The sequence below is a fragment of the Felis catus genome, chromosome B1 (assembly GCF_018350175.1).
Source record: "Felis catus isolate Fca126 chromosome B1, F.catus_Fca126_mat1.0, whole genome shotgun sequence".
Taxonomy (NCBI): Eukaryota; Metazoa; Chordata; class Mammalia; order Carnivora; family Felidae; genus Felis; species Felis catus.
This window is the reverse complement of record NC_058371.1, coordinates 107,838,106-107,859,213: the sequence shown is the minus strand read 5'-3', so window position 1 is coordinate 107,859,213 and position 21,108 is coordinate 107,838,106. Positions and strand designations below refer to the sequence as shown.

Genomic DNA, 21,108 nt, shown 5'->3' with positions numbered 1-21,108 from the left:
TTATTATTTTGAGAGAGAGAGAGAGAGAGACAGAGAGAGAGAGAGAGAGAGAGAGAGAGAGAGAGAGAACGAGAACCCCTGAGCAGTGGAAAGGCAGAGAGAGGGAGACAGAAAATCCCAAGCAGGCTCTGTGCTGTGAGTGTGGAGCCCGATACAGAACTCTATCTCACACACAATAAAATCTTGACCTGAGCCACTTAAACCAACTGAACCACCCAGGCGCCCCACAAATCCTATTGAATCTATAAAAGGGCCTCTCTTTTTCTACCTGTAAAGTGGAGATAGCCATAGATAACCCTTGTAAACGTCTGAGAAGTCCATGTCTCAATAAAGTTTGAAAAATATAAATATAGCTATCTCAAGAGCTAGGATGAAATAAAAAATAAACCTAAATCTTTTCACAGAATCTCTGGGCATAAATGCCAGTGATTATTATTACTACAGTTAACATTTAACAAATTTGGTAAACAAGGTGTATGAACTTAAGTACCTTTTTAGGAAAAGCACCAACTTAGCATGGTAACTTTAAAGTTATTTTTCAGTTTTTAGATATAATAAGTGTCCATGTTTTAAAAACTTAGGAAATTTTGAAAAGTGTAAAACTATCAAATCCCTTTTTGTTAGTCCGAGCTATGGTTGTGTTCTATGGAGGTTAAAGGATAAAATATCAAGAACTTAGCATGTAGAATATAAATTCACTTTTCATGCATTGCCAGGATTGCTGTTTTTCTTCACCTTCACTACTATTGTCTGTTAACATTCATTCCATCCAAACCCAAGAGACTGGGCATCTTTCTAAACTCTCTAGCGTTGATTGACCTTTGTATTGGGAAGAATAGGAGAACTGAGAATAGAGTAATCAAACTGCAGTTTTTAGGAAGGTTAGACAGTGATTTGGAGGCGGTAATAAACATTGCATTACTTGTTCAGAGGTTGGTAATTACTGGTAAAAAATTAATGGCAAAAACTGAACATACATTGTTTTGTGTTTGTTTTTCAATTATATTAAGTGTACATCTTTTTAATTGATCAGTATTTTTCCAAAACTGATTTATAATGATGGTTAATATTAATAAGAGGAAAATAAATCATGTTCCACCTTGTTGATGTCATTATTTTTGTCTTCTTTATCTGGCTACTGCTGTTCATTCCAAAATTTGTCCCTTGCCAGTAATTTTAAACTGATTTGATTTACAGCATCTTCTGCAGTTACATAATAGCTGTATTCTTGCCAGTCATTATAAGAGTCATCTTGTGCCTGTCCTCTTAATGTGTTCTGAAAATTAGCTGGCATGAGTTCCTGTTCTCTGCTTTTATTTGATAATTTTCCAGATTCATAAGTTTTGCCAGCATTTTACTAATATAAATCCACTACATTTTTTGCTTTTGATTTTCATGAATTTTATGGCTTTTCTGTAAAATGTTCTACATCTAACTATACTTCATTATCTGGAAGAAAATCTAGAGTATCAAAGACTAATCCATAAATTTAAATGTTGATTTCTTTGAAATGTTATAAATGATTAGATTTAATAATCTTGATTTCATAGGTGTTTTTGCTTAAAATACTTCATGTGTGTGTATATATATGTATATATGTATATATGTATACATATATACACATATATTGTTTACTTAATATAAATTCATTGTATTATTTATGCATTGTATATAATATGTATTGATTAGCCCTACTTCATGATCACCTATCTATCAATTTCTTCTTAAACACTAATTTTAATATAAATCTTATGCTTCCCATTTCAGATTTTTTTCCAGAGCATAACTGTAAATCATTAATACACTAAACTGTGTCTTCTCCAATTTATATGTAATATTTGTGAGTTATTTATAAACTCACCTTAACAGTCTACTGATCACTCATATTGATTTTCTTCACAACCAGTAGAATGCCATATATATCCTCACTCTATGAACACACAGACATTTTTATATTAAATTGATGTATAAATATTATTATACACTCTTCTATGCTGTTTTTCTCATTTACCAATAACTGAAGGAAATCTTTTCCTATTAACAAATTTTGCTATATATTCTTGTTTTGAAATTGACCCCAAGAGAGTCACTGACTAGTGTACAATGAAAATATAATGTCAGGGAACTATTTTTTTTTTAATGCAGCTGTGGAAGAAGACAAATCATAATCAGAATTTAATTTACTAATTCCTTGTAATAAATCATTTTAAAATGAAACAAAGCAAAATTTTATATGACTCTGAATTTTTCCTCATGTGTCAGATCTATTTAAAATGATCAGGCAGTAGATTGCAGAAATAAAAGCTATATAATCGGAACGCCTTTGTTTCAATTAATTAAAAAGGCTTAATCTTGGCTCCACCATTCTTCAGCAAGGCAGTCACTCTTTGTCATAATTTTTCCATCATCAAAAAAAAAAAAAGGAACAATAATAGAATTTCATCAGATTACTGTGAGAACAAAATGAGCTAAGACATGTAAAATGTTGATTTTGGTACCTGGTACGTAGTTAGTATTCAGAGAATCATACTATGCCTATAAATTGCTACTAAAAGAATTGCTGCTATTCCTTGGATGATGTCAGAATAAGAGAGATGACAAGATCCAAATGTTAAATATCCACAAAGTCTGATAGATGGTTAACCACACACTAGAAACATTTGTATTACTGAGGGAACTTCTGGTTTCATGCTACATAAAGTTATTTCTTCTCTAGAGATGATCCATAAATATTTAAGTTCCGTAATTTTCAATTGCCCTGTGTCTCTTTGATACTGCACAGATGAACACTGCCCATGATTCTTTGTCTCCTGTTTACAATTCTTGAATCCTGCCATTTTCAAACTTCATCATACATTTATTTTTTGGATGTATAAATTTACTCATTCATATTCTAGTCAAACTTTGCTTGCTTCAGAACCGTTCCTTCTCTTTTGACTTATATCTGATCAGATATTTTATTTCAAGTTGATTTTACACTTTAAAATTTAGAGGAAATGTCACGCTTCTACCAAGTTTCTGGAGCACTACCACTAAAAGGTTAAGGGACCACATTTAGGCACTACCTACCTGGTCAGCCCATCTATCTCCTCAGTACAGTATGTAGAGCTGGAAACCCAAACCTGGTGACACAAAATACATTCTTCCTGGGCATAACTACTAATAAACAATTGACAACACTTTGTATAAAATAGTTTGCCAATTGCTAGTAATACTTATTTTAGTTAAACCAATCCAAGCTGATTTTCTTCTGTTGCAGTTGTCATTAAGCAATTTGGTTTTCTTTCTTAGTTGCTTGTTTTCCCGTCTACTTAAGTACATGTTGATGTGCCTTCCTGAAACATGCATTTTATATCCATTTTCCTGTGAATGGTTTTTCTATCCTCCAATGTGTTGTAGTAGAATTGGTAATTCTATTTTATTTTCCAACTTCCTGGCATACATTGTTAATGAAATGCTGTCTTAGTTATGAAGCCTTTTTGTCCCTGTACCTTCAGTACCTCTTTAGAGATATAACAGAAAGTATGACAATTGAAACTTTTTATCAAATGTGTCCTTCGTATATCCATTTGTGAGTAACTAGTAAAAGTCTAAGTGCCCCTTAAAGGAGCTGATGTGTAGTCTGAACAGGCAGACTTCCTGATATTGTAGACATCTACAGCCTTCCATCTAGTTTGAGGAACAGGAGAGAATTTGACCATAGGTCACTTTTTCACAAAACAATAACTCAAGAAATTTAGAGTAGTTTACCTTTATTGGCTCCAAGATAGGTATAAATCCAGAACAAGTTCACTAGGAACCAGATTAATTTATCAGACTAGAAAGGCATAAAAGGTAAAATGACTTCAGCTATCATGGCTTTCCCAAACAGAAGGGATCTAAACTCATTACTCTTATGTCTTTCGATCACATACTGCTGGGATTTGAAATAATAGGTCTTGCTTCAAAATGCAGTCTCTAATACATGGTCATATTCTTCTCTCCAAGGAGATTTTACAGATCATAATCTTTGAAAAAATTCCTGTAAAATATGCATCAATAAATAGATGATTTCCAAAATCAATGATTTAGAAATTAAGAATTCCTAAACATTAAAACCAACACCCAGATTTCTTCTTTGATCAATTTTAGCCATTGCCTTTTAACAGAAAACCATCAATATCCTTAAATATTGCATTTGATTTGCCTTATAATTGAATTTTAGGTTTTTAAACAAAATCATAATTTATTCTTTCTATATCCATGGTTATATCTCTTCCTTATTCCTAAATTTACCTAATTTCATTAACTTCTCCTTCCATCTTTACTTTCTGCACTCTATTTTCATTTTTTGTTTTACTTAAACTGTTATAAGTTTATCTCTATTTTTGTATATTTAAAAACAACACAATTTTTTAAAAAATTTTCTCATTTCTAACTTTTTGTTTTTAATTCTTTAACATTTCATTATTTTCAGCGTTTAGATTTAGTAATTTACATTTCTAAAAATTTTTAAGTATAACATGTTATTTTGCTATTTTTGTTTATTTTTGATTTTTTAAATGTTTATTTTGAGAGAGAAAGAGGGATATATATATATATATAGAGAGAGAGAGAGAGAGAGAGTGCACATGCAAGCTGGTGAACGGCAGAATAGAGAAATAGAATCCTAAGCAGGCTCTGAGCAGTCAGAACAGAGCCCAACATGGGGCTTGGTCTCAGAGCCAGGAAATCATGACCTGAGCTGAAACCAAGAGTGGGACACTTAACCAGCTGAACCACCCAGGTGCCCCTTCCTAATATTTTAAAGATTAGTACTAAGTTCGTTTGCTTTTTTTTTTCTTAAATAATAAGATCATTAAATACTAATTTTTTTCTCTGAACATATTTTTTTTCACAGCCATTCAATGAAGTCTTCCTCTTTTCATTGTGTGGGAGATTATAACTTTATTTTGAGTTTCTTATTTGCCAAACATTATCTAAAAGCATTTCTTAATTTCTAAGTATTTATAATTTGTAATCATTTTTATTTTTTATTACTAATTTTATTAATTAATAGAATGTAGATTTTTAAATGTCTAACTTTAAATATTTTAAAGGTTTTCTTTGTAAAGACTATTAATTTTTTTCTGAAAATATCTCTAAGAAACACCAACTATATGTTTGATTTTATGTCTAAATTTAAGAGCAGTATTGCTCTTTTACTTTGCTGCTCCTATTGTCTTTTGGATTGCCCTTTTATTTTTAACCTCTCATGACATAATAAGTGTGTATACCTCAGCACCAAAGTTTTGCTGAAATTATTGAAATACTTGCATTTCTAAAGTAATGAGTTGTTTTCTATTTCAAGAATCCTTAATAACCATTTATAACCAATTATCATACAATTTCTCAATCATTTCAAATGTATATAATTACTTAGGGTGCCTGGGTGGCTCGGTTGATTGAGTGTCAGTGCAACCAGCTCAGGTCATAATCTCATGGTTAATGAGTTATAGCCCCACATAGAGCTCACAGCTGTCAGCGCAGTGCCTGCTTCTGACCCTCTGTCCCCCTCCTTTTCTGCCCCTCCCCCACGCATCCTTTCTCTCTTTCTCTCTCCCAAATAAAATAAACAGTAAATTTTTAAAAATGTATGTAATCACTTAGATAAAAAGTCTTTTCATTACAAGTCTTTTTTATTATTTAAAACTACTTTATTTGATTTTACCATGCTATCCCTTCTTTTCTTGATGGCTTATTTCTGAATAGTTCCATATTTTCCTCATATTTATATGCAGATGACATGGTCTTTGAATGCTTGTATACTCATAGGTATATTTATTTCACCATGTGAAATGTTTTTCTTATATATTTTTCCTATATAAACTATTTATTACATACTTATTTAGTTTTTGGTTTATAAGCAGTTTTAAATTTGTATTATAATAATAATTTATAATTATATAAACACTGTGAAATTGACCTTTTTAATATTGTGAAATGTACTTTTATCCCTAATAATACCTCTTACCTCTAAGTATTAATATAGCTACTATAGTTTTATTTTATTAGCTTTTTATCTTTCCTTTTTGTTCCCACTATTGCTTCACTTTTCAGTCTCCATTCACGCTGTCATCTTTGGGTCTCAAAATCCTGCAGTCTGATTTACTTTAGTAAAGTTCTTTTTTTTTTTTTTTTTAATCTTACTGGGTATGATCTATATAGCAAGTATTTAAGATTTACCACATTTTTTAACCATGGATTTGTTCATTTAACCAATGTTTATGGAGGTTCTGATGTCAAGATTTGAGTGAAGTAGTGGAAGCAATTATTTGGGAAGTAGAAATCTTTGCAAAACACAGAAGTCATCCAAAGCTTCTTGTTCTCATTTGAGATCAAAGTACTCATCACTAAGCAGCACGGTAAGGTAGATGAAAATTATAGTGCATAACAAGATAACTCTAACTCTTTAATTATGTCATTCTAAGTAAGAAGATTCCTTTCTTGTTTTATAGGAGTTCCATGTATCAGGATGTGCTTTCCTTTAAATATTTCTTTTTATTACTATTACATTTTGTATTATCAAAATTGTAACAATATTTTGAAACTTGACTATTATATAATGAAATTGTATATAGTTATATCTCATATATATCTCATATATATATATATATATATATCGTATGTAGTTATATAAAAGTCACAATTAGTTTGATTGGATCTAACTTAAATTAAATTTAAAGTTGTTGCTGAAATGCATGGAAAAGTTTCCTAAAGGGGATCATGAAATCAGCCTTACTTAAAACATTTATAATCCTTATTTTTACCCATCTGTCTGAGATAGCTAGAAGCTAAATTAGAGATTAGGGGTCATGAAACCCTGTCTTTATGTCTATTTCTATAAGGATGAAAATTATAAATATATTTTTGGGTGTAAATAAAATATTTAATGCTTCATCGAATTATTTTGGCTTTATATCAGCCTCATGTCACAGAAAACTAGAAAAACAAGAATAGGAAAAATGCTAAGTTTGCGCTGCAATATGAATTCATAACAGGTATCCTAAAGTTCACACAATTTTAAGCATAAATCAGAATCAAGCATACATTACATTGCCAAATATACAAAACAGACTGACCTTTGCAAATTTAACAGCAGAAACAATTCTTTTTTGTTATCCTGCAATCGATTCTCATATTGACCATCTGCCATTTATTGAGGGCCTCTTTTTTTGGTAACAGGCTTTATTAAAATATAATTAATTTACCATAGAATTCACCCATTCAAAGTTTACAATTCAGTGGATATTAATGTATTTACATAATTGTGCAACCATCACTACAGTCAATTTTTAGCACATTTTCATGATCCCAAAAACAAAACCTGTACTATTTTGCTATCACCACAAAATTACCCTATACCACAAAGCCCTAAGCTAATACTAATCTCTTTTCTGTCTCTATATATGGGCCTGTTCTAGACATTTAACATAAATTGTATCACACAAAATGTACTTAGTGACTTCTCAAGTTGTATAACGTTTTCAAGATTCCACCATGTTGAAGTGTGTATCAGAACTTCATTCTTTTTTATGGTTGAATAATATTCCTTTATATACATAGATGACATTTTATTTTATTTTTTTTTTGAATTTCATTTCTAACATTTTCTTTTTTTCTTTTTTTTCAATATATGAAATTTATTGTCAAATTGGTTTCCATACAACACCCAGTGCTCATCCCAAAAGGTGCCCTCCTCAATACCCATCACCCACCCTCCCCTCCCTCCCACCCCCCATCAACCCTCAGTTTGTTCTCAGTTTTTAACAGTCTCCTATGCTTTGGCTCTCTCCCACTCTAACCTCTTTTTTTTTTTCCTTCCCCTCCCCCATGGGTTTCTGTTAAGTTTCTCAGGATCCACATAAGAGTGAAACCATAAGGTATCTGTCTTTCTCTGTATGGTAGATGACATTTTATATATGCATTCATCAGTTGATACACATTTGGGTTTCCATCTTTTAGCTATTAAATAAAATTATTCTATAAATACTTTTGTACACGTTTTTATGTGTACATATATTTTTACTTCTCTTGGACATATACCTAGGAGTAGAATAGTTGGGTCAAATAGTAACTCTGTGCCTAACTTTTGGATAAACTTTTGGAACTGTTTTCCAGAGTCTGCTTAATTTTATATTTCCACAAATAGTTTATAAGGTTTCTAATTCTTCACATTTGGTTTGCCAACATTTGGTTTTATCTGATTTTTTTTCTTATAGGCATCCTAGGGTATAACCTGTTATCTCATTGTGGTTTTGATTTTAATTTCTCTGATGGCTAATATGTTGAGCATATTTTTGTATGTTTATTGATCATTTGCATTTCTTCTTTGGAGAAATGTTTACTGAGACTCTGCTCATTTTTTAGATGATTTGAAGATATTTAATAATATTTATTGGTTGGTATTTTAGGCAAAACTGCAATCCACCAATAAAAATCCTTCATACTTATACTTCTAGCCTGTCCAAAATGGGTGAAGGGTTGAATCTTTACACTATTTAATTAATTTAAGATGAACAAAGGTCTATGGGGTGCCTGGGTGGCTCAATCATTTAAGCATCTCACTCTTGATTTCGCCTGAGGTCATGATCTCACAGTTTGTGGGTTTGAGCCCTGAGGTGGTCTCCATGGTGACAGTGCAGAGCCTGTTTGTAATTCTCTCTCTCCCTGGTTCTCTGCCCCTCTCTCTCTCTCTCTCTCTCTCTCTCTCTCTCTCTCTCTCTCAAATAAATAAATAAATAAATAAACATTAAAAAACAAAAAGATGAACAAGGGTCTGTTTTACTGAAGAAAGCAGAATATGAACCTTTAAATTCAATGATCCCTATTTAGAAGTAAACCCACTTGATTGTTTTTTGTTTTATTGAGAGGAAATGTATATAACATAAAATTAGCCATTATAAACTACACAATTCAGCTGTTACAAACTAGTACCTTCATAATGTTGTGCAACCACCACTCACAAGTTCTAAAATATTTTCATTGACTCAAAAGAAACCTCTGCTCATTATATTGTCACTCCCCATCCCTTCCTTTCTAGCCTCTAACAACCACCAATCTGGTTTTTGTCGGTCTTTATGGATTCATCTCTTCTGAATATTTCATGTAAGTGGAATGATACATTATGTGACATTTGTGTATAGATACTTTGATTTAGCTTGATTTTTTTCAATTTTTCTCACAACTGCAATATGTATCAGTACTTTATTCTTATTGTTGAATCATACTCAATTGTATGTATATTTATTTTGTTGATCCATTTATCCATATACATTAATGGACATTTGGGTTATTTTTACTTTCTGACCATTGTAAACAGTGTTGCTGTGCACATTTGTGGCTGGTTTTGGTATCTGAGTAATATTAAAAAATGTTTCTTTCTCTGCTTTTTTTTGGCTCAGATATGAATATACTGTATGTAGGTTTTAATGATAACTTCCATCACTATACTTTTTATAGATGTAAATTTTTCTATTTTTTGAGTCTGTTTTGTTTTTGTAATTTGTGATTTTCTAGGAATTTATCTTTTTCATGTTAAGCAATTCACCTATTATTTCATTAAAATCGGTAGTAATGTCTACTTTTCATTTCTGAATCTAGCAATTTGATTTTTATCTTTTATTTTTTTCCAATTTTTATCCGTTTTATTGATTATTTTATTTTATTTTAAGTGTATTGTAAACTTTATTTAAATTTATTTATTTTCAGCGAGAGAGAGAGAAAGAGAGCAATCTGGGGAAGGGCAGAGAGAAAGAGTGAGAGAGAGACAGAATCCCAAGCAGGCTCCAAGCTGTTAGCGCAGAGCATGATGAGGAGCTCCAGCTCACAAACTGGGAGATCATGGCCTGAGTCAAAATCAAGAGTGAGACTCTTAACTGACTGAGCCACCTAGATGCCCCATTTTATTGATCTTTTAAAATAATCAGCTTTTGAGTTAAAAAAAATGTGTTCTTGTTTTTCTATTCTGTATATCATATTTTTCTCTTCTTTCATTCCGCATGTTTTAGGATTAGTTTCCTCTTCTTTTTCTACTGTTGTAAGGTAGAAAGTTAAGCTATTGTTTTGACATCATTCTTTGTTTTTAAAAACAAAATAGAGGTGTATTCTATAAATTTCTCTCTAAGCAGTACTTCCACTGCATTCCAGGTTTTCTATATTATGTCCTCATTTTGTATTAGTCTCAAAGTAATTTCTGATTTCGTGTGTGGTTTCTTCTTTGACCCATTGGCTATTTATGTGTGTTAATTTCCTCACATTTCTGGTTTCCAAAGGTATTTCTGTTACTGATTTCTAATTTCATTCCATGTGGTCAGAGAACCTACTTTGTATTATTTCAAACTTTTAAATTTTTGAGGTCAATTTACAGTCTAGCTATATTAACCAGGCCTGCTGTGTTGTTGTGGTTATTTTTGTTTATTTGTTTGTTTTATTCTGTCTTCTGATGCTTTGACAATTTAGGAACTTGCCAAATGCCCCAAAGCTGCTAAGATTACTTCAACTACTCAACTCTAAGCCTGTTTCCCTTGCCTCATGTATTCTTTCCCACATAAACCACAATAAAGGCTTTGCCAACTGTTCTCATCTCTCTGCTGTTTTCTCCTATAGCCGCCTGTAGTGTGGTATGTCCCCAACTCTCAAGAACTGTGGGTAATAAACTCTCTTTTCAATGGCAATGTTGGCCTCATATTATCTCAAGTTTTCTTTTAATGTACTATATTTTAAGTCACTAGCATATGCTATACTCTGGAGAATGGTTCATGTCGCTTGAGAGGAATACCTGTTATTTTGTTGTTGAATGGTGTGCTCTATTGCTGTCTGTTAGATCTAATCAGTTTACAAAATTTTTCAAGTCTTCTATTTCATGTTGATCATCAGTATAGTGCTTATATACTTTAACGAAAATGGGGTATTGATGTTTCTATCTACTATTGTTGAAATGTCTACGTGTACCTTGAGTTTTATCACTTTTCCTCCATGTCTTTGGGAGCACTATGTTTAGGTGTGAATATTTTTGTAACTGTTATAGTTTCATAATGTTTTAACCCTTTAATATTATAAAATGTACCCCTATATCTCTAGAACCATTTTGAATCAATTGTGTCTGATATTCATGTACTACAGCTTTCTTTTGGTTGCTGTTTGCATGATATATCTTTTTTTCTATGTTTTTTACTTTCCATCTATTTGTATCTTTGGATCTAAAGTGTGTGGAACATAGTATATACAGATAGTATCTTTTATTTTTAATCTTTTAAATCCTTCCTTCGGATAGGATTCTTTAAACAATTTACATTTAAGTTATTGTTGATATAATTTAGTCCATAATTTTACTTTTTGTTTTCTGTATGTCTCATGTCTTTTGTGTTTCTGTGTTTTCTCTCGTTTACTGCATTATTTGCAATAAGAAAATATTATCTAATGTAACACTTCAATTTCTTCTGTCATTGTTCATTGTTTAGTTTTCCATTATTAACGATTTATCGGGGCTGCCACACAAATCTTATCTGAATATGTTTCAGATTTATTTCAGTGAGATATCAAATCATGATTCCCATTTAATTTTATTTCCTTTTCCTTTTTTGTGGGATTAATATTATATGTATTTCATAAACACATGTTACTCAACAATTTTAATTATTATTTTTATAACTACATCTTTTAAAGAAGATAATAGTGGAGTGCAAGTATGTATTTATAGCTTTTGAAATATTAGCCATCTATTTGCCATGTCTGTTTCCCTTCACTTTTTTCCTGTGGGTTTCAGTTACAATCTGGAGTTATTTACCTAGCCCTTTGCTGCCTTGCTTTCACCTGTCTTCTTTGTACTAGTACTGAAAAATATGTTATATTTTTATATGGTATGAGTTCAGTAATATAATTATAAACATGTTGTGTAATATAATTGGTTTTTAAATCACTAAAAGAAGAAAAAAGATGAGATATGCGTTTGTACTGTCTTTTATAATTGCATAGTTGTCCTTTCCAGTGCTTTTTGCTTTTTCAGCTGGACTTGTATTACTGTCTGGAATCCCTTTCAGTAAGCCTGAAGAACTTCCTTTCATATATCTTGTAAAGTGGGTCTGCTACCTACAAATTCTTATAGTGTCATTTTTGTTTGTTTGTTTTAATGTTTATTTTTGAGAGAGAGACAGTGTGAATGGGAGAGGAACAGAGATAGAGGGAGACACAGAATCCAAAGCAGGCTCTGAACTCAGGAACCTCAAGATCATGACCTGAGCCAAAGTTGGATGCTTAACCAACTGAGCCACCCAAGCACCCCTGTTTGTTTTGTTTGTAATGTCTTCATTTCACCTTTATTATTTTTTTAATGTTTATTTATTTTTGAGAGAGAGAGAGACAGAGGAGACAGGGACAGAGCTGGAGTGGGGGAGGGGGAGCAAGGGAGGGAATACAGAATCTGAAGTAAGCTCAGGGCTTTGAGCTGTCAGCACAGAACCCAAGGCAGGGCTTGAACTCACAAACCATAAGATTATGACCTGAGCCGAAGTTGGACTGAGCCATCCATGTGCCCCTCACCTTTAGTTTTTAAGGGAGCTTTGCCAGATACAGAGTTCTTGGTTAACATTTGTTTCCCCTTTATAAACATTTTGAATATATTATCCTACTACCTTCTGCCCTTGATTGTGTCTGATGAGAAATAAGTTGCTATTCTTATTGGAGTCCCATTAAGTAGTCATTTTTTCTCTTGCTGCTTTCCAGATTTCTCTGCCTTTAGCTTTCAGCATTTTTACTATGACAAGTCTGTTTGTAGATCATCTTGTGTTTATCCTACTTAGATTTTGGTGAGTTTCTTAAATGTGTAGATTAATTCTCATCGAATTTTAGAAGTTTCCAGACACCACTTCTTTGAATATTTTTCTCTGCTTTCCTTGTGGCACTCCCATTATGTGTACATTGTTGTCCTCAATGGTACCCAGCATTCCCCTCCAACCCCCCACCCCCACCTGCCACACACTAATCAGCCTCAGTCACATAGAGCTTAACTGCTGGGAAAATGATGGAAAATATGGACATTCTGCCCCACGGGGAAAATGCTATAACCCTATTTATTTTATTTTATAACCATTGCCTCAGCTACAATAATCTAGTGGATTTTTTACACTATGAGCCATACATAGACATCCAGACTCCATATTCAGCCAGCCACCTGAGTGAACTCAGGATGCTAAATTACATATATTTACTGAAGACTTAGGGTGGGAAAAGGCATTTTTGATCTACCTCAAGAAAGAGTGGTTGAGTAAACATGGGGCCTGTTGAGGGAGCACAGAAAAACCAACCAAAAAAAGCATCAAAGTTGAAGTCAAGAGAACTAGATTCTTGTCTCAAGCATGTAATTAACTTTCAAAGTTAATTTGGCTTAATCACTTAACAGCCTTTGGCTCAAGTTTTCTAATATTTAAATTTTATGGTTGAGCTAGTTATTTTTTAAGGCGATTTTCTTCATTAAATTGTAGATGACTTCTGCTATAATTGTCATGGGTACTTTTTCTATCTGATCACTTTCTGGTTAAGTTCACATATTCATGAGTCACCTCCCCTTACCCTTAAAGCCAAGAAATTATTCTAACTTCTGCTACTCAAAGAAAGCAAACTAGCCCATTTAGACTGATTTTAAATACTCTTAAATTTAATTTTCAGAGTTGTCTGTGTTTCAATTGCTGATGATCACACAGAAACAGAAGAAATGATGGAAGAATTATATTTACACAAGAACAAATCCCATTCCATATTTAAGTATCATTTCGGACACAAGTTAGAATGTATTGCTAATCTTTTTTCTTACTTCTGAGTGTATGTTCCTATAAAGTATGGACAGTATCATTTTTAACCCACATATCTAGAATATTAAATGTAAAGCACAGTGTTTAGGGATATGATGAAAGTTATCAGGCAGAAATATCATTGTTAATTAGCTTAAAAGATAAAATCTAAATAGAATATAATATATAAGTAATCGCTAGGTTTAAGGAATATTAATTAAGTGGACAAATAAATGTGTTTGAATAATTGGAAATTATTATTTTTTAAATATTTATTTTTGAGGGAGACAGACAGACAGACAGAGTGAGAGTGGGGCAGAGGCAGAGAGAGAGACACAGAATCTGAAACAGTCTCCAGGCTCTGAGCTGTCAGCACAGAGCCTGATGCAGGGCTTGAACTTGGGAATGGCGAGATCATGACCGAGGCCAAAGTCTAAACTTAACCAACTGAGCCACTAGGCGCCCCGGAAATTATTTTTCATAAGACATGTTTAGAAATTCCTTTTATATGATATTTGATTGATACACAAATATTTGTACTGCATTTCATCTATGAATATAGATATAAGAAATTATATATACATAACAATGTATATTAGCATTTCTACTATGCATTAGTAACATATAAATGTGCAATATGGACAGAATACAGTAATGTGACTACTAATCTTTCACACTTTACATTTACACTTTGATAATCAATTTACTCTGATTTCTTGTGAAGCCTTCAGGGTAAAGTTATATTAGTGCATAACTCAGTGCTTTTCGAATTTTAAAGTGTCTTGGACTTCCCTGCAGCATATGACACTCTATACAAAATCATTCTCAGAAAAATTGGTTTAGTAGGTCTGTGGTGAGGAACAGAAATTACAGATTTCACTTTCTTCGTGTCATTTTTTAAATTGAAGTATTATTGTATGCCAGTCATACTTCAATTAAAAAATAGGGGTGCCCAGTGGCTCAGTCAGTTGAGCATCCAACTTCAGCTTAGGTCATGATCTCATGGTTCCTGAGTTTAAGCCCCATGTCAGGCTCTGTGCTGACAACTCAGATCCTGGAGCCTGCTTCTGATTCTGTCTGTGTCTCCCTCTCCCTCTGCCCTCCCTCAGATCACACTCTGTCTCTCTCTCTCAAAACTAAATTAAAAAAAAAAACATTAAAAAATATTTTTAAAAAATAGACACTGGTGTGCCTGGGTAGCTCAGTTGTTTAAGCATCCAGCTCTTGATTTCATCTCTGGAATGATCTCACAGTTTGTGAGTTCAAGCCCCATATTGGGCTCTGTACTGATAGTGCAGAGCCTGCTTGAGTTTCTCTCTCTTTCCCTACCCCTCCTGTGCTCTCTCTCTCCCTCTCTCACTCTCTCTCTCTCTCTCTCTCTCTCTCAAAAATAAATAAATAAATAACTTAAAAAATAAATTTAAAAAATAGACACCAAGGGAAGAAAAAAAATTCTGCAATTTTAATAGGTAACTTTTGAGAAATGCTAACCTAGTTTTTCAGTTTCTTCAATTGCAAATGAGCTTGGAAAGAAGGAAACAATAGAAACTCAATCTTCCCTGACTTGAACTGAAGCAACAAATCAAACCTATTATTTTTTGAGAATAGAAGAAAACAACAATAAATAATTTCTTTATTCTATACCTACAGAACAATACCATTATATATTATCTCTATGTTTATTTTTACTGTGAGTTTTTTGGGAGTGGCAGTGTATCCACTTTTAAACTCAGTTACTGTGCTTTCCTAGGTGATAATGAAACAGGATTTCTGATGAAGGGAATAGAGATTAAAGTTCATTTATTTAATTTCACACTCAAAGTAGAATTTTACTTATTTTATTTTCCAGTGTTTTTTTTTTTCAGTCTTGGTCAGATGTTTCAAAACATATTACTACTTTTTTCTTTTCCGTATTGTTTTGGTTATTTTTAGAAGTTCTCTGTTAAGGCTTAAAAAAGGACTTTGGCAATTTCTCTTGATATTTGCCATTCTCTTAATTCCATCCCATTACTCCCATTTATGCCTTTTTGTATCATGGTAAAGTATCCCCCTTCTGCCTCTAATGTTTACATATGTCAAATGCTGATGTGTTGTTCTAAATAGAAATGGTTACTGTGGCAGCTGTAAGCAGGAGAGTGGTGTAACAGTGTCATAAATAGTCCCTAACTAAGCATGTATAAGGATTTACACACTGCAGCAGCAAAAATTAAGTCACTCAGATAAGAATGTTAGAAAGTCTTTCCTTGACCTTTACTTAATGGGTGCTCATATTTCTACACAAACACATTACTGCAGTAGTGAATATATAGCAATCATTATTATTTATGTGCCATGCTGTTGTAAATACAATCATAGTTATTAGCATTAATTCATTTTTACAAAATGCTTCTAACAACATACTGTATTGCAAATAAGAGACAAATTTTCATCCCTTTCTGCATAACTTCTACCCTAGCCTGTCCTAATTTGTGTTTATAGATAAGCTTATGTAACTGGAAAACTCTTTCACACCCATTTGGATTATTTTTTTTCCACTATAAACGTTTCAAAATGTGTAACTTGATCCTGATGCAGGAATACATATAACTTTTTAATTTTACACCATCTATATTTGCTCAGAATATCAGGTAATCTTAGGTACATTTACTTTCCCATTCAAATATATGATGAAGTAGAGATTGCATGATAAATATGCTTGGTTAAAATCAAACATTTCAAGTAATGTCAGAATTGCTTAGACCTTTTGGTCTAATTGGAAACTCATTTTACTTCCAGTCCCAGAATTTTCTATCTCTTTTAGAAAAAACTTAAAGTTTTGTTTCCTATTAATTAAAAACAGACTGCTGGTAATATTTTGCAGAGATTCAATATTGCCTTTTCTGTATCCATGTTTATCCATGTTTTGTCCTCCTATAATAAGAGAATTCCAATTATATCAATGTATTAACTATATCAATATATCAATTATGCCAATTATATATATAAATTATATCAATGTATCAATGTATTGGTTATATCAATATAAAATATATCACTGTAGCAAAATCAAGCTACAGTAATTTTCTAATCTTTCCTTGCAATTAAGTCTGAGCAAAGAACAGTAGTGGGGGAAATTCTAGAAAGGCTCCTTAAAAAGAGGGCAGAAATTTAAGAATAAAACCCTCAGAAACATTTGCTTATTGTCCCCTTCTTTTATTACCAGTTTTCAATTAATAACCTCTAGCCATGGCTCTGTCTTTTCATTCTGCCTGTCCTTCATCTGGTCTATGCTGTCATGACTGTTCATCTCAATGGTAGCCATCTCACCGTTTTTCATTTTCAGTTTCTTATTTTCTTATGTTTTCAACAATCCTGAGCTTTACTGTCAAGTTAATGTGCTTTCATCATTTCATTGTTCTGTTAAAAATATTTAATTTGCTCTGCATTGTCATATACACCTTTAGTATTTAGGACTCTCCTCAATTTGGCTGCATCATAACTTTCTATTTCTTTCCCTCCAGTTTCCAATATAAATAAATTGTTCCTGTGAGAATAATCTATTCAAGATTATCTGTTTTCCATGTCTTTGCACATAGACGTATACTATATCTCACTTCGTACTCAGATCCAAATATTGCCCATAAATTGTTTCCCTGCTCAAAGCCTTTGTCTTCCGTGGAGCTGAGCACCCTAGTGTACTATGAATTTTCTTCCTCTAAATGTTTGTATATATAATATAATATAATATAATATAATATAATATAATATAATATACCTGTTGGTGGTAATGTTCATTTTAAATCAGTCAGATACAACTTTATATTGCTAGAGAATTTAACATGTCCCTTATCTTTCCAAATACTGCAAAGACAGGAAATACCTCTTATAATATCTTGCATACTTCATAGCCTATATTTACAACATCTAACATATTTGTCTTGGTCTAAGCACTAAGAATGTTCTTCTCATATATCTAAATATCTTTCACCACAGTTTTCATATTTAATACAGTTAAGCTGATATTTATATAGTAACTAACAACTTTTCTCTCCATCCTAATAGTTTGCCTTTAGTTCTTTTCACAGAATATTCCAATTAATCTTCTAGTGCTCCATGACTTTTGTGAACCTAAGCTGTTATCCTCAAATATTCTAGATTTCCATGGTAACTGGGAGATACACACACACACACACACACACACACACACACACACAGAAATTACATTGTAGTACAGTTTAAACTAAATATTCAGGCAAAAACATTTAATTCCATTTTTTAAAAAAAGCTGCCAGGCCAGTTAGATTCCTTTCATAGATGTTTCTAACTGGAGGGAGTAAGGGATAGTGTCTGTTTATTTCTTGGTTAGCGGTTTGAATATAACCCCAAAAACAACAGTTATGTTAAGACACAAAAATTACAATATAGACTGTCAATTCCAGACAAGATTCTATGGGTTCTCCCATATTGTATTAAAGTGCAAGAGAAAGAAAAGGAACAAAATAACTTAATTTCTTGTTTTGGAGCCTGAGTTACCTGGAACTCTCTTGATTCTTGAAAGTTTTATTTCATTTCTTTAGTAAACACAGTACACTAATAATAAATTCCTTCTCATATTAAGTTGAATTGAATTTCTGCCAAATACAACTTAGAGGATTCTACTTAATTTAACATCAGTGTTATCTAAGTGTTTTTAAAATTAAATATCATGCTACATTCTATGTGAAGTACTTACTAATTAATCTTTCTAGTGGTGGACCAACAATGGAGCAGTGAGAGTGGTTTGTCCAGGGGTACAAAAGAACGCTACATTGTCTATAGAAAGTTTATAAGCAATAATAAAATCAATTCAACACTGATATGATTTATTTTAAAAATCATTTTGTGTTAGGAAATTTAAAAAATAAAAATCATTCTGTGTTGGCAATCTTACTAATATCACTGATTAAATATTCTTCCCTGAAAAAAAAAACTTTTTGTTGGTCGATATTCTAGAAAACTGCTGCAGTTATTGCTGATTGTATATAAATTTCTAAGCTTTTAATTAGTACACTAATGTTATTTATACTTTGGTAAAAGTTGTATTCCTTGCAGATATTATTTGGAGAACTCCCCCCAAAAATATAGTGATCTTTCAACACACCGGGGCTTCACCACATGAGTCCCCAAGGGCGTTCAGAATCATTTGAGCTTGCTTAGGGTACAATTCGTATATCACAGCCCTCTAGTATTCTGTATACCATTTTGTTACTTGTATATAAAAATTAAAGCACAGTGACTGTAAATACAAAAAACCAGAACTCCCATTATTTTGGTGAAATCACTGTATGTGCATACCCTTCTTTGAACTTTGTAGAGTGCACTTTTAATTTTTTTATTTTTTATTAAAATTTTTTTAATATGTATTCATTTTTGAGACACAGAGAGAGAGCATGAGTGGAGGAGCGGCAGACAGAGAGGGAGACACAAGATCTGAAGCAGGCTCCAGGCTCTGAGCTGTCAGCACAGAGCCCAATGTGGGGCTTGAATTCATGAACTATGAGATCATGACCTAAGCTAAAGTCAGATGCTTGACTGAGCCACCCAGGCACTCCTAAAGTGTACTTTTTAGATGGGTTTTTCATTTTGCATTTATGTCCTTTTTAAACAATACATAAATATAATAAAAACCCTTTACCTTTTCCACTTATACTGTAAGATTTCTTTCAATTTAAAAAATACATTTCTTAGTTTTTTAATTTATGTATTTGTTTTATTTTTACTTGAATGATTATTTATATAAAAGAAAATGTTTTCTGCCTTTCTTTTCAGGCAATTGTTACTATTTGCCTTTTTTTCACGATTATTAGTAGAGAGGCTGGTTTAAAATGATCTACTAACGAAAGTGTCAAATATGCCCTCCTCCTCCTTCCCTAAGAAACGCAAGCTACACAGTGGATAATAGAATTTTTGAAAAATACTTTATTTTTTAAAACATTTTTCTTCTCTCTCTTTCTCCCAAATATACACATACATATATGTATGTATGTATAAACACACACACACACACACACACACACACACACACACACACACACAAATACACCAGATTGCTTAAGTAACATAAAAAGTGTGGTTTACCCATGAAAAGCATGTTTCATTATTTTCTCTTAAATTTATCTCACTGAGTCAGTAAAATTCTAGTATTTCAATATTTTACATCAAGCTACTATTTCCAAAATGACATGAGTATCTGTTTTCATTTCTATCTCTTTTATTTCTATTTTCTGTAAGTTGTTTCAACAAAAGCTTTTAAAAAAGGAAAAATGGCTACCAGCACCTGTCTCGTTGTGAGAGGCAAGATCTTATCACTGACAGCTAATCAATAAAAACAAATGAAAAGTAATAACATCAGACTTGAGAAGTAAGATTTTTATTCTTAGCCTGAAGCGAAGGTTCACCAATATGCTAAAATCAATCTTTCCCTCAGACCGAACCTAAATCCTAATCGTTAAATCTTTAAAAGTACCATATGCAGAGCGCCCTGCTGCCTTGCACTCACAGTACAAAATAGAAGACTGTCACTGCCGTTCTCCCCCTCAGGCCCTCATAACCAAGACAGATCACCACGCAGGAGAACACCTGACCCTGAGAGTAGAGAGAGCAAGGCATCTGCAAGACTTTTCTCGCTAAGCAGATTATAAGCAACCTCCTTGTACCCACTGTGATGAAAGTCATTCTGGGCTTTCTCAGAAGCAGGCAGTAAACTGACCAAATGTAAAGCAGGATGGTGATCAAGTACACTGCAAATAATGGCCAAAGGGCTAGAAGGGAGCTTGCATATGCATCATAATCTATCACTAGTAAGACAGAAAGAAGAATGTATGCCTTGCCTGGAAATTATTTGCTTCATCAGAAGAGAAAAAGTAAAACCCATAAAAGCTTCAAAGTAATGTTTGGAAGTTTTCTTGTATATGCAACTTGTACACATTTGATTATTTAAAAACAAATGTTAAGAAACCATTATTCCCTGCATGTGCCTTCATTCTGCTGAATCGTGAGTCTTCAGTGAACCCTGTCTGTTAGCAGAGTCTCACAGAGTGGTCCTAATCATCCAACACAGTTAATTAGAGTATCAGTGCACTTGAAAGAAGTCAGAGTATTCAGTATAAGATATTTGGCAAAAATAATAAAACATATTCTCACAAGAGCTCCATAATACTCATTGTATTCACTAATTTTTTCTTAGATATAATGATAGAATAAATGCTTACTCATGTTGGCATGATCAGATTTCAATAACCAAAGTATAAAGATCATGTTATCTTAAATAATTTCTCATAGGAAA

The 21,108-nt window shown here is 32.5% G+C and overlaps 1 long non-coding RNA gene across 4 annotated transcripts in view; it reads left to right on the top strand.

Annotated features, from left to right (window-relative positions):
* Nucleotides 1-21,108, top strand: part of LOC123384970 — a 476,510-nt gene that overhangs the window by 394,340 nt on the left and 61,062 nt on the right. Inside the window, exon 9 of one of the 4 annotated variants that reach the window (XR_006596841.1) lies at nucleotides 9,062-9,164. The exons of 2 other annotated variants lie outside the window; for them this stretch is intronic. This is a non-coding gene — a long non-coding RNA (uncharacterized LOC123384970). Of the gene's footprint in view, nucleotides 1-6,251; nucleotides 6,422-9,061; nucleotides 9,165-21,108 lie in introns of those variants that run through there. One more of the 4 variants, XR_006596842.1, reaches the window with a different exon arrangement.